Consider the following 13,171-nt stretch of genomic DNA (forward strand, 5'->3'; position numbering starts at 1 on the left):
CTAAGATTTTAGCATTATATACAACATTGGTTACTTATTAGTGGTTTGGGAAGGCCAATTTAAGATTTTCTGATCTTACTGTATTGAAATTCACGGCCCTAATGTTTTCCACATTGACTATATGAATGATGAAGTAAAGTCAATCATGTATTTCCTTTCCAACTGGACAGAAAACAAAATTTTAAAAAGTGTTTGGACTACTGACTTTTGATTTCTTCTAAGGCAAGTGTATAGGTAATTTTTATTCCCTGATTAGGAGAAAAATGGTGGAAGAGGGCAGGGTTAAGAATTAAGATTTCAAGAGCGTGAGAGGTATATGGCCAACCAGAGTTCCTAAGTTTCAGTGCGTGTAACTGTTGCCGCCGCTTAAGCCTGCCAAAGCAGTGGTATGGCTGCTGCCCTCGTATTTGCTACCTCTAGAAACATTCTTGCCAGTAGTGGCAGCAGCGGGACTCAATTACCCCCTTTTCTCACTCTCTCCAGAAGCTCCAGATGGCGTCTTCTGTGGGCAACGTGGCCGACAGCACAGAACCAACGAAACGTATGCTTTCCTTCCAAGGGTTAGCTGAGTTGGTACATCGAGAGTATCAGGAGATTTTGAGGCAGCTGAGAGACACTGCATGCAGCTGTGGAGACAAGAGCCAGACAATACTGGAGTACTTTTATTACTTTCATCTCTACACTTCCAGTGTCGAAGGCTGGACAGATCTGCCCACTTTAGTACTCTGGCAATTAAACAGAACCCTCTTCTGGCAGAAGCCTATTCGAATTTGGGGAATGTGTACAAGGAAAGAGGGCAGTTGCAGGAGGCAATTGAGCATTACCGGCATGCATTGCATCTCAAACCAGATTTCATCGATGGTTATATTAACCTGGCAGCCGCTTTGGTAGCAGCAGGCGACATGGAAGGGGCAGTACAAGCTTACGTCTCTGCTCTTCAGTGCAATCCTGATTTGTACTGTGTTCGCAGTGACCTGGGGAACCTGCTCAAAGCCCTGGGTCGCTTGGAAGGAGCCAAGGCATGTTATTTGAAAGCAATGGAGACGCAACCGAACTTTGCAGTAGCTTGGAGTAATCTTGGCTGTGTTTTCAATGCACAAGGGGAGATTTGGCTTGCCATTCATCACTTTGAAAAGGCTGTCACGCTTGACCCCAATTTTCTGGATGCTTATATCAATTTAGGAAATGTCTTGAAAGAGGCACGGATTTTTGACAGAGCTGTGGCAGCTTACCTTTGTGCCCTAAGCTTGAGCCCAAATCATGCAGTGGTACATGCCAACCTGGCTTGTGTATACTACCAGCAAGGCCTGATGGATCTGGCAGTAGACACCTACAGGCGAGCTATTGAATTGCAACCACATTTCCCTGATGCTTACTGCAACCTAGCCAACGCCCTGGAAGAGAAGGGCAGTGTTGCCGAAGCAGAAGAGTGTTATAATACAGCTCTGCGGCTGTGTCCCACCCATGCAGACTCTCTGAATAACCTAGCCAATATCAAAGGAGACCAGGGAAACTTTGAAGAGGCAGTTCGCTTGTATTGTAAAGCATTAGAAGTCTTCCCAGAGTTTGCTGTTGCCCATTCAAATTTAGCAAGTGTATTGCAGCAGCAGGGAAAACTGCAGGAAGCTCTGATGCATTATAAGGAGGCTGTTCGAATCAGTCCTACCTTTGCTGATGCCTACTGTAACATGGGAGACACTCTAAAGGAGATGCAGGATGTTCAGGGAGCCTTGCAGTGTTATACTCGTGCCATTCAGATTAACCCTGCACTTGCGGATGCCCACAGCAATCTGGCTTCCATTCACAAGTATTCAGGGAATATTCCAGAAGCAATTGCTTCTTATCGCACTGCTCTGAAGCTTGAACCTGATTTTCCTGACGCTTATTGTGATTTGGCTCATTGCCTGCAGATTGTCTGTGATTGGACAGACTATGATGAGCGAATGAAGAAGTTGGTCAGCATTGTGGCTGACCAGCTGGAGAAGAATAGGTTGCCTTCTGTGCAGCCTCATCATAGTATGCTCTATCCTCTTTCTCATGGCTTCAGGAAGGCTATTGCTGAGAGCCATGGGAACCTCTGCTTGGATGAGATCAGTGTCCTTCATAAACCACCGTACGAACATCCAAAAGACTTGAAGCTCAGTGATGGTCGACTGCGTGTAGGATACGTGAGTTCTGACTTCGGGAATCATCCTACTTCTCATCTTATGCAGTCTATTCCAGGCATGCACAATCCTGATAAATTTGAGGTATTCTGTTATGCCCTGAGCCCAGATGATGGCACAAACTTCCGAGCGAAGGTGATGGCAGAAGCCCATCATTTCATTGATCTTTCTCAGATTCCATGCAATGGGAAAGCAGCTGATCGCATCCATCAAGACGGTATACACATCCTTGTAAATATGAATGGTTATACCAGGGGTGCTCGAAATGAACTCTTTGCTCTCAGGCCAGCTCCTATTCAGGCAATGTGGCTGGGCTACCCTGGGACCAGTGGCGTGCTTTTCATGGATTATATCATCACTGATCAGGAAACTTCACCTGCTGAAGTTGCTGAGCAGTATTCTGAGAAACTGGCTTATATGCCCCATACTTTCTTTATTGGTGATCATGCTAATATGTTCCCTCACCTGAAGAAGAAGGCAGTCATCGATTTTAAGTCCAATGGGCACATTTATGACAATCGGGTTGTGCTGAATGGCATCGACCTCAAAGCATTTCTTGATAGTCTCCCAGATGTGCAGATTGTCAAGATGAAATGTCCTGATGGAGGAGACAACGCAGACAGCAGTAATACGGCTCTTAATATGCCTGTCATTCCTATGAATACTATTGCAGAGGCAGTTATTGAAATGATTAACAGAGGACAAATTCAGATAACAATTAATGGATTCAGTCTTAGCAATGGACTGGCAACTACCCAGATCAACATTAAGGCTGCCACTGGAGAGGAGGTTCCCCGTACCATTATTGTAACCACACGTTCTCAGTACGGGTTACCGGAAGATGCCATTGTGTACTGTAACTTCAATCAGTTATATAAAATTGACCCATCTACTTTGCAGATGTGGGCAAATATTCTGAAGCGTGTTCCCAATAGTGTGCTGTGGCTGTTGCGTTTTCCAGCAGTAGGAGAACCTAATATTCAACAGTATGCACAAAATATGGGCCTTCCCCAGAACCGTATCATTTTTTCACCTGTTGCTCCTAAAGAGGAACATGTTCGGAGAGGCCAGCTGGCTGATGTCTGCTTGGACACTCCACTCTGTAATGGACACACCACAGGGATGGATGTCCTTTGGTCAGGGACACCCGTGGTGACTATGCCAGGAGAGACTCTTGCTTCCCGAGTTGCAGCTTCCCAGCTCACTTGTTTAGGCTGTCTTGAGCTTATTGCTCAAAATAGACAAGAATATGAAGACATAGCTGTGAAACTGGGAACTGATCTAGAATACCTGAAGAAAATTCGTGGCAAAGTCTGGAAGCAGAGAACATCTAGCCCTCTGTTCAACACCAAACAATACACAATGGACCTAGAGCGGCTCTATCTACAGATGTGGGAGCATTACGCAGCTGGCAACAAACCTGATCACATGATTAAGCCTGTTGAAGTCACTGAGTCGGCCTAAATAATGACTGTGTGCACAGGAGAATTACCCTGTACCTGAGCCTCAACCTTCTGGGGGAAAGGGAACTACTTTTTCCTTATCTGTACAATACCATGCTGCAGATGGGTGACAGACAATGATAAGAAATAGCACAGCCAGACTTGCTTCCTGCATGATCATGATCACGATAGGGAGAGACACAAGAGATGGGAAACTGCTGTTCCACAAGGAGTCTCCATAGAATTTTGCAGCAGCCAGGTGTCTGGAAGGTCTGGAAGGTAAGTCTGGAAGGTCTGATCTCCCTTGGTCTTCCATGGGATGGATGGTTAGTGTGGAAGGGAGATAGAGATTGCCCAGCCGTTTTGTGATTATCATGGATTGATTGAGTCTTCTGAATTAATATTTTTCTTTATATTTTGGGTATTGGAGCTTTTAAAAATGTTTGGTTTCAGGTATTTTTATTCATGTGAAGTGTGTACGATTCTCTTGAGATAAGCTTTTAAGCTAAAATATTCCTTGTTTTAGTTTCTGAACTCGACAGATAAATGGGGACTTTGCTGGTATAGTCTTTTTATAGGTTTTGTAAACCACTTGAGCCTATATCAGTCATTTTAGTGTCTGACATAATGTTCGGAACTATCAGTGCTTTGTTGGTTTATAGATGATGGCTTAAATTCTTTTCCTGGTCCGTTTCCTTCTTCCCTTCCGCCCACTTTAAAAATTCTCCTGTAACTTGGCTAACAAAAAACCAAGTCTGATTCAAAACCTCCCAGAGTGTTTCTCTTAACCGCATCATCTGGTGCCAAATGAAGAGTCTTAGGAGTGATTATTAATTCTGAAGGGCACAGTTGTGGTACTGTCACTGATGATAATAATAATGGATTTTTGGCCTAGAGTTTTGACCTATTTCACCAGTGTTTTACCGTTGGCTGCCCCGCTATGCTGCTTCCAAAAGTCATAGTGTGTGTTAAGATTTTTACTTTCATTTCTAATGTTTGTTTGTTTTTTTTAGTGAGTCCTGTTCTACCTTTTTCTTTCAGCAGAAATGAAATCCCAGGTAAGTATAAGTATTCAAATATTTGATCAGTAAGTCACAGTTATCTCCAGTACATTAAATAACTTTCATCAAAAAACATGTTATAGGTAAAAAGCTCTGAAGGACCAGCTATGTATATGATAATTATGTTTCAGACCTTCTAGGGTATTATATATAATAACTTGTCTTCTGGACGTGGTCTTGAAGTCTTTATGGATTCAGTCTCAGTAGTAGCGAACTGCACTGCTACTTGGTTTGGAGTACAAATTAGACTTTAGCCCTCCTGGAGGTTGAGTTTTTGGTATTGAAAACCATAGGAATGAAATTATTGTATTTCAACAAAGGATCGAGGGCTTGAGGCTTAAACAAGGCAACATACGTGTGGGAAGCAGTCAGCCTTGAGGGCAGGTAAGGACATGCCAGGCATGCGGCCGCTGCTCGAAGGGACTGTCCCTACTTGTTCCCCTCCTTGTTCCATTCCATGGGAGATAAATCACCAGAGCCCAGAGATCAGAAAGAATGTAAAATGAGACAAGCAAAGCTGTCTCCCCCCTGCACATGCAGGTTATTTTTGATGCTTCTGGGTTTATGGGTTTCCTCCCAGGGAAGTTAACCTTGAGCCGAGACAGTCTGTAGATAATGTAAACCACCATCTGGCAACCTTCCGATTTCTAGTCTATATAATCTGCAACTGTAGCATAATAAAATTTGCCTTGCAACCATCAGTTGTCTTGGTCCTTCTGACCCCATCCGTCGGTGCTACTTCAGTTCCTTACCCCTTCCCTTCTGACCCTGGGCGGTGAGATCCTCTTTCTCCGGCTGGTCCGCGGCAAGTGGCACTCGAACAGGGACCTGAAGCGTGAAGGCAATTAAAAGAAAAAGAAAGTGCAGGTAAGAGAACCCTTATGCAAAATATGTGTGGCCACCAGTAAAAGTGAAACGAATAGAGGCATAAGGCAATAGTCAGAAGTAAAATAAGATGGGGCAAAAGGGCTCAAAGATGCATGAATTATTTGCTCAGGTTTTACTTTTGATGCTTAGAGCTCGGGGTAATAAAGTTTCTGAACTTTATTGTTGACTGAATTTTTACAGCATATCCATGGTGTATCTCCCTGGTTTCCTGATGGCGGCTCTGTTGACATAGAAATCTGGCAGAAAGTTGGAGAAGATTTAAAAAATTATTACGAGTCTCGAGGGCCTACTCATACTCCTGTTGTTACATATAGTTTGTGGAATCTGATAAAAATATGTTTAGATTCTTCTCATGATAGTGTTGATTTGAATGTAAAGTCAGAAAAACATAAGCCTCTGACAGAAGGAGAGACTGTATTATCAACTACTGTGTCGCCACTTCCTAAACCGAAAGAGCTAATTAATTTAAATATTTTAGATGAAGAGGAACATTTTGACTTAACAGATGAGGCTTGTAAACATAAAAGAGAGAAATATCCTGAGGATGATTTTCTAATGGCTGTGATAGATAAGTCAGTGAAAAAGCTGCAGGTTAATAAGGACTGTCTTCCTCAAAAATCCACATCTGTAAAAATGCTCAGTCCCTTGCAGCGCGCTGTACAAGGAGCAATAAAACGAGGAGAAGATCCTATTTTCTGTTGTCCCGTCATAGAAAGACCTGATCCTAATAATCCTCAACAAGCTACTAGGGAGCATCAGGCTCTCCCTTTGAAAGTTTTGAAAGATTGAAAATCTGCCTGTGCTCAATATGGGCCCACTGCTCCTTTTACTACTGCTATGGTTGACAGGAGAAGCTCTTCCCCCCGCTGATTGGAAGTCTATTGCACGAGCTTGTTTAAATGGTGGAGATTATTTAATATGGAAGTTTGATTTTTATGAACGGGCTGCTGAACAAGCAGAAAAGAATGCTGCCCATAATATTCCAGTTGATTATCATATGCTGATTGGGGAAGGACAATATCTTTCTTTACAAGATCAATTAACTTATCCCTTTGTTGCTTATCCTCAAATAAATCATTTGGCATTACAAGCCTGGAGGAAATGACCTTCTACACACAAAACTGAAGATCTTTCAAAACTTAGACAGGGACCTGATGAACCATATGCTGATTTTGTAGATAGGTTGTCACAGGCGGTGGGGAGACTCATTGTGGACGGACTCACTGGTACGATTGTAGTTAAGCAACTTGCTTTTGAAAATGCTAATAATGAGTGTCAGGCTGCAATTCGACCTTGGAGAAAACGGGGAACATTGGAGGATTATATTCACCTTTGTGCAGACATTGGGCCTACTTATATACAGGGTGCTGCTGTGGCTGCAGCATTAACTAAAGTGGGGTTTAAAAACAATCAAAAGAAAACAAAGACTTGTTTTAAATGCGGAAAGGCAGGTCCTTTTGCTAGAGAATGTAGATCTTTTAATTCTAACCCTAGTCCTTCCTTCCCTACTCAAAAACCTCCAGATGGTCAGAAAATCCCTGGTTTATGCCCTAAATGCAATAGGGGAAAACATTGGGCACAAGATTGTTGCTCAGTGGCCCACAAGGATGGGCCACCACTGTCGGGAAACTCTTCCCAGGGCCTTCCCCGGCCCCAACAAATAATAAGCGCAATGTCTGTGTATCCTCCTCAAATTATCAATCAGACATTAACCAAAAACAAAAACATACAATATCCTCGCTCTCCAGAGCAACACCAGGAAGCGCAGGACTGGAGCTCAGTACCTCCGCCCGATATGTATTAACTCCTGAAATGGGTCCTCAGGCCCTCTCTACGGGCATCTGTGGACCTTTACCCAAGGGTTTGATGGGACTATTATTGGGAAGAAGTAGTGTCACCATGAAAGGTTTAACTGTTATGCCAGGAGTCATAGATTCTGACTACGAAGGAGAAATAAAAGTCATGGCACAAACTATTAAAAATATAATAACTGTTTCTCCTGGTGATAAAATTGCACAATTGCTACTTTTGCCCTTTGTACCTCATGGACAAATTTTACAACATCAAAAGAGAGAAACAAAGGCTTTTGGATCGTCTGATGCTGCCTACTGGATTCAGAAGATAGGGAAAGAACGTCCAGAAATGAAATGAACCATTAATGGAAAGGTTTTTTCAGGTTTGTTAGACACTGGAGCTGATGTCTCTGTTATGACGCAGGTACACTGGCCTAAACGTTGGCCCATTAGTCCTACTATTACAGAACTTCACGGAATAGGACAAAGTTCTTCTCCTATGCAAAGTAGTCAGTTTTTTTTATGGCAAGATAGTGAGGGCCATTCAGGATATTTCCAGCCTTATGTTTTGCCTGGGCTGCCTTTAAACCTCTGGGGCCGAGATATATTAAAAGAAATGGGAGTATTACTTTATAGTCCAAACTCTCAAGTCTCTAATATGATGTTGGATCAAGGATTTCTTCCCACAAAAGCGCTGGGAACAAATCAACAAGGAACTGTCTATCCTATTGATGTGAAAATAAAAAATGATAGACAAGGTTTGGGTTTTTCTTAGGGGCCTTGGATTCTCCACTCACTGCTGATCCAATTACTTGGCTGACTGATGACCCTGTATGGGTGGACCGATGGCCCCTCACAAAGGAGAAATGAGAAGCTGCAGAACAATTAGTACTGGAACAATTAGGGCATTTAGAAATTTCCAGTAGTCCTTGGAATACTCCTATTTTTATTATCAAGAAAAAATCTGGAAAATATAGGTTATTACAGGATCTAAGAGCTGTTAATAAAACTATGCTAATAATGGGAGCTCTTCAACCAGGCCTACCCTCTCCAACAGCCATACCACACAATTATCATCTTTTAGTTATAGATTTAAAAGATTGTTTTTTCACTATTCCTTTGTTTCCTGAAGATAGAAAACATTTTGCTTTTAGCTTGCCTGCCTTAATTTTTAAGGAACCCATGAGGAGATTTCAATGGAAAGTATTGCCTCAGGGCATGGCAAATAGTCCTACATTATGCCAAAAATATGTGGCTCAGGCCTTGACTCCTGTGAGAAAAAGGTTTCCATCGTTATATCGCATACATTATATGGATGATATACTTTTAGCCACTGATAATATTTCTTTATTAGAGACTGCTTTTCAATTTTTACAACAGTCCTTACAATCATTTGGCTTGGTCATTGCCTCAAGAAAACTTCAAAGACAATCTCCATTTTTATATTTGGGAAAATATATTGATAACACTACTATTAGGCCTCAAAAACTGCAAATTCGAGTTGATAATTTAAAAACATTAAATGCTTTTCAAAAATTACTTGGAGATATTAATTGGCTAAGGCCTGCCTTAAAACTTACTACTGCTCAATTACAGCCTTTGTTTGATATTCTTAAAGGTGACTCAGATCCTTCTTCTTCACGCTCTATGACTCCAGAAGGATTTCAAGCTTTACAAATAGTCAATAGATCTATCAGTTCTACACAATTAACTAGAATTCATACTCACCTTCCTATTTTCTTAATAATTTGTCCAACTCCTCATGTGCCTACTGCCGTCTTATGGCAAACTGTTGGAATTATTGAATAGATTCATATGAAATCTACACCCTCTAAAGTTATTAACCCTTATTATGAACTTATTAGTAATTTAATAATGCAAGGTAGAACTAGATGCTTACAACCTATAAGTATAGAACCTTCTCAAATTATTATCCCTGATTCAGTTAGTCAACAAAATTGGCTTTTTCAACATAGTAATGAATGGGGTCTTGCTCTTGCAGGATTTTCAGGTACCTTGGAATGCCATTGCCCTGCTGATAAATTGATCCAATTCAGCAAACTTAACTCATATCTTTCCTTCTATAATTAGGCAACAGCCTGTCCCTCATGTACCTTTGGTTTTTACGGACGGTTCTTCTTCAGGAGTGGCCACTGTAATCATTGACGACGGAACAAACCTCGTTAAAGAAACTTCCTTGACTTCAGCTCAACGTGTTGAACTGTATGCTGTCATTATGTCTTTTAAACATTTGCCTTCTATATCTTTTAATTTGTTTTCTGATAGTAAATATCTTATTAGCTTGTGATTTCTTCTGGAGACTGCGAGCATAGGACATACTAATGACCCTGAATTATCATCCTCTTTTCGTTTGCTTCAACAGCTTATTCGTTCCCATGATGGTCCTGTTGCAGGTCTGTATATCCGTGCTCATTCTAACTTGCCTGGTCCATTGACTAAACTTAATGCGACTGCAGATGTTTTAACTCGATCTAAACGTGATCTTTATCCTGTACATTTTCCTCCCAAGAATAGAGTTGAAGTTACTCCTCCTCCTCAATCTCTTTTCCCTAAAGCAGGACATGTCCCAATTTACCGTACTCCTCCTTTCCGTTCGTCATGCTGTCAAGAATGGCTAATATACTGCATTCATTATCTCCATACTCTTGATACTCATGGTCCATGTCCTGGACACCCTCATATTATGGTAAGTTATGATCAAACTGCTTCACAAGCAGCACAGCAGTTGCACGCTTTACACCGTCAGTCAGCGGCTACATTACACACACAATTTTCCCTTACTCGTGAAGCCGCCCCACAAATTGTTAAGCAATGCCCACAATGCTTACCTCACCTTCCTGTTCCACATTATGTTGTTAATCCTCGTGGATTATTACCTAGACATTTATGGCAAATGGATGTTACTCATATCCCGTCTTTTGGGAAATTACAGTTTGTTCATGTCACTATCGATACTTATTCTGGTTTCCTCTGTGCTACAGCACAGACCGGAGAAGCTACTAAACATGTTATCACTCATTTATTACACTGTTTTGCTTTCATGAACCTTCCCAAAATTATTAAAACCGATAATGGGCCCGCTGCTTTTGCAACATTTTGTAATTCATTACAAAATTACCCATATTACAGGCATTCCATATAACCCTCAAGGACAAGGTATTATAGAACGTGCAAATAGATCTTTAAAGCTAACTATTGAAAAAATAAAAAGGGGGGAATTGTATAGAACAACGCCACATAACCTTATAAATGATGCTCTGTTTATTTTAAATGTTCTCACTGTTGACAAATTTGGCTGCTCTGCAGGGGGAAGGTTGGTGGCTGAGCCAAGATTGGCCTCTCAATCTCCGGAGGTCCTCTGGAAAGATCCGTTAACCAGCACTTGGCGTGGTCCTGATCCTGTGTTGATTTGGGGACGTGGTCACGTGTGTATGTTTCCCAGATCAGCGCCTGGACCTCGCTGGCTTCCTGAGCGCTTAGTCAAGCAAATAGATGGCTCGCCACAGCTCACCTAGTTCAGAAGATGAAGAAGCTCTGCACCTCTCCTGAAAATTTGACAGTGTTGATTGAGAAAAAGAAGAAGAAGAGGAGACCACTTGCCAGGACGACCCAAAGGAGTGATGTTCCAACTTGGGGAAAAATTAAACAACTGGTTTCATGAGCTCAAGAGTCAGTGAAACAACAGAATAATCCTGTTACACCTGTAACTTTATTTTTGGCTATGTTGGCAACCATTTCATGTGTTTCCTCTGTTAATGCAGCAACTTACTGGGCCTATGTACCTGATCCTCCACTATTACAACCCATATCTTGGTCTGAAGCAGAGTTTCCTGTATTTTACAATGATAACTGTTTATGGGCCTCTTATTGGGAATATAAAACAAATCAATATGTCTGTAAATTATACTAACTGGTTTAGTACCCATCCTGTCTGTCTTAGCCCATTGAATCTGGAAACTGGATGTGTAAAGGCTATTAGTTATGAGCATACAGATGTTTATGAGGGAACGGATCAATCAATTAGTTTGTCAGGCTCTCCAGGCATCCTTCGTTTTACAGGAACCAACACTACTCTTACATGCCACGCTACCAGCCGACGAGAGGATCTTAAGGATACCATCATTTGGTATAAAATGGGCAAGCTATTAATATTAGAGGTCAAATCTCATACGCCTCACCACTTAGGGATTCCGCTATTACTATAGCCAAGGTTACAGGTGAAGATTCAGGAAATTATTTCTGTATGAAGCGTTTACTTGGAGGACAAGGGATACTTATAGCTGAACATAAGGTTACTATGCTTAACAGAAAATCAAAAAATCAATTGCCTCCCTTTATGACCGTTAACTTTCCTGGATCCAATTTTGAACATTGCAATGCATCTTGGAATAATAACCAAATATGGTGTACTATAGATTATACCAAGGTGTCAATTCTTATCTCTTCTTTTCCCATCATAGATAGGTTTATCACATTTCAAAAGAACTGGGATATATGGAAACTAGCTCTAACTTATTCCAATACACCTGTTATAACTTGTGTTGCTCCTCCATATACACGTTTGTGTGGTTCTATTAACATTGGTAATTCTTCCAAAGGAGCATATAATATTAGCTGTGTTAATTGTATTTTTAGCAGTTGTATGTTCCCTTCTGCAGGAACACAATCTGTGCTTATACTAAAGCAACCCATGTATGTTATGGTGCCTGTACATCTGAGAGAACCTTGGTATGAAGATACTGGAGTACAGGCATGGGTGGAACTCTCTAAAGCCTTGCAGAGAGGAGACAATTTCTTGGGTGGCTAATAGTAAGTTTACTTGCCTTGGCTGCTCTGTCTGCTACCGTGGCTACTGCCGGTCTTGCTCTTTCACAGAGTATTCATCATGCTCACTTTGCTAATTAGTTATCTCAACATAGCAGTCTTGCTTTATCTTTACAAAGTCACATATATTTACGGATTAATAACAAGTTAGATGAATTTAAAAACGCAATTTTGGGGATTGGAGATCAGATGGCAGCATTAAAATTGAGGATGTGTTTAGCTTGTCATGCAACGTATACATGGATGTGTGTTACTCCTTAAAAGTACAGTGACTGTATTTGGGAATGGGAAAAAGTAAAAATGCATCTGCTGAGTGTTTGGTCAGATAATAATATTAGTCTTGATCTTAAGAAATTAAATGCTGAAATTCAGGATATACAAAATACACATCTTGATGATGTTTCGCCAGAAGATGTAATTCAAACTTTACTGGATCATTTAAAGTGGTTAAACCCTCAGTCTTGGATTACTGGAAGGTTGTCAGGATTTATTACCCTGGCCATAATTTGCCTATTATTGATAATAATCTTCTCATGTCTCTTTCGTATCCTCATGCAACAGTACACTACTCTCGGCACTAAACTTCATGGAATTATTTTGCAGCAAAAGTTAAAAAATAAAAATGGGGGACCTGTGGGAAGCAGTCAGCCTTGAGAGCAGGTAAGGACATGCTAGGCATGCCGCCGCTGCTCGAAGGGACTGTCCCTACTTGTTCCCCTCCTTGTTCCATTCCATGGGAGATAAATCACCAGGGCCCAGAGATCAGAAAGAATGTAAAATGAGACAAGCAAAGCTGTCTCCCCCCTGCACATGCAGGTTATTTTTGATGCTTCTGGGTTTATGGGTTTCCTCCCAGGGAAGTTAACCTTGAGCCGAGACAGTCTGTAGATAATGTAAACCACCATCTGGCAACCTTCCTTTTTCTAGTCTAGATAATCTGCAACTGTAGCGCAATAAAATTTGCCTTGCAACCATCA

General features: G+C 41.3%; 1 pseudogene; it reads left to right on the top strand.

The window, feature by feature from the left end:
- Window positions 1–485: 485 nt before the first annotated feature.
- Window positions 486–13,171, top strand: LOC125961806 (UDP-N-acetylglucosamine--peptide N-acetylglucosaminyltransferase 110 kDa subunit-like; annotated as a pseudogene).

The sequence above is a fragment of the Orcinus orca genome, chromosome 17 (assembly GCF_937001465.1).
Source record: "Orcinus orca chromosome 17, mOrcOrc1.1, whole genome shotgun sequence".
NCBI lineage: Eukaryota > Metazoa > Chordata > Mammalia > Artiodactyla > Delphinidae > Orcinus > Orcinus orca.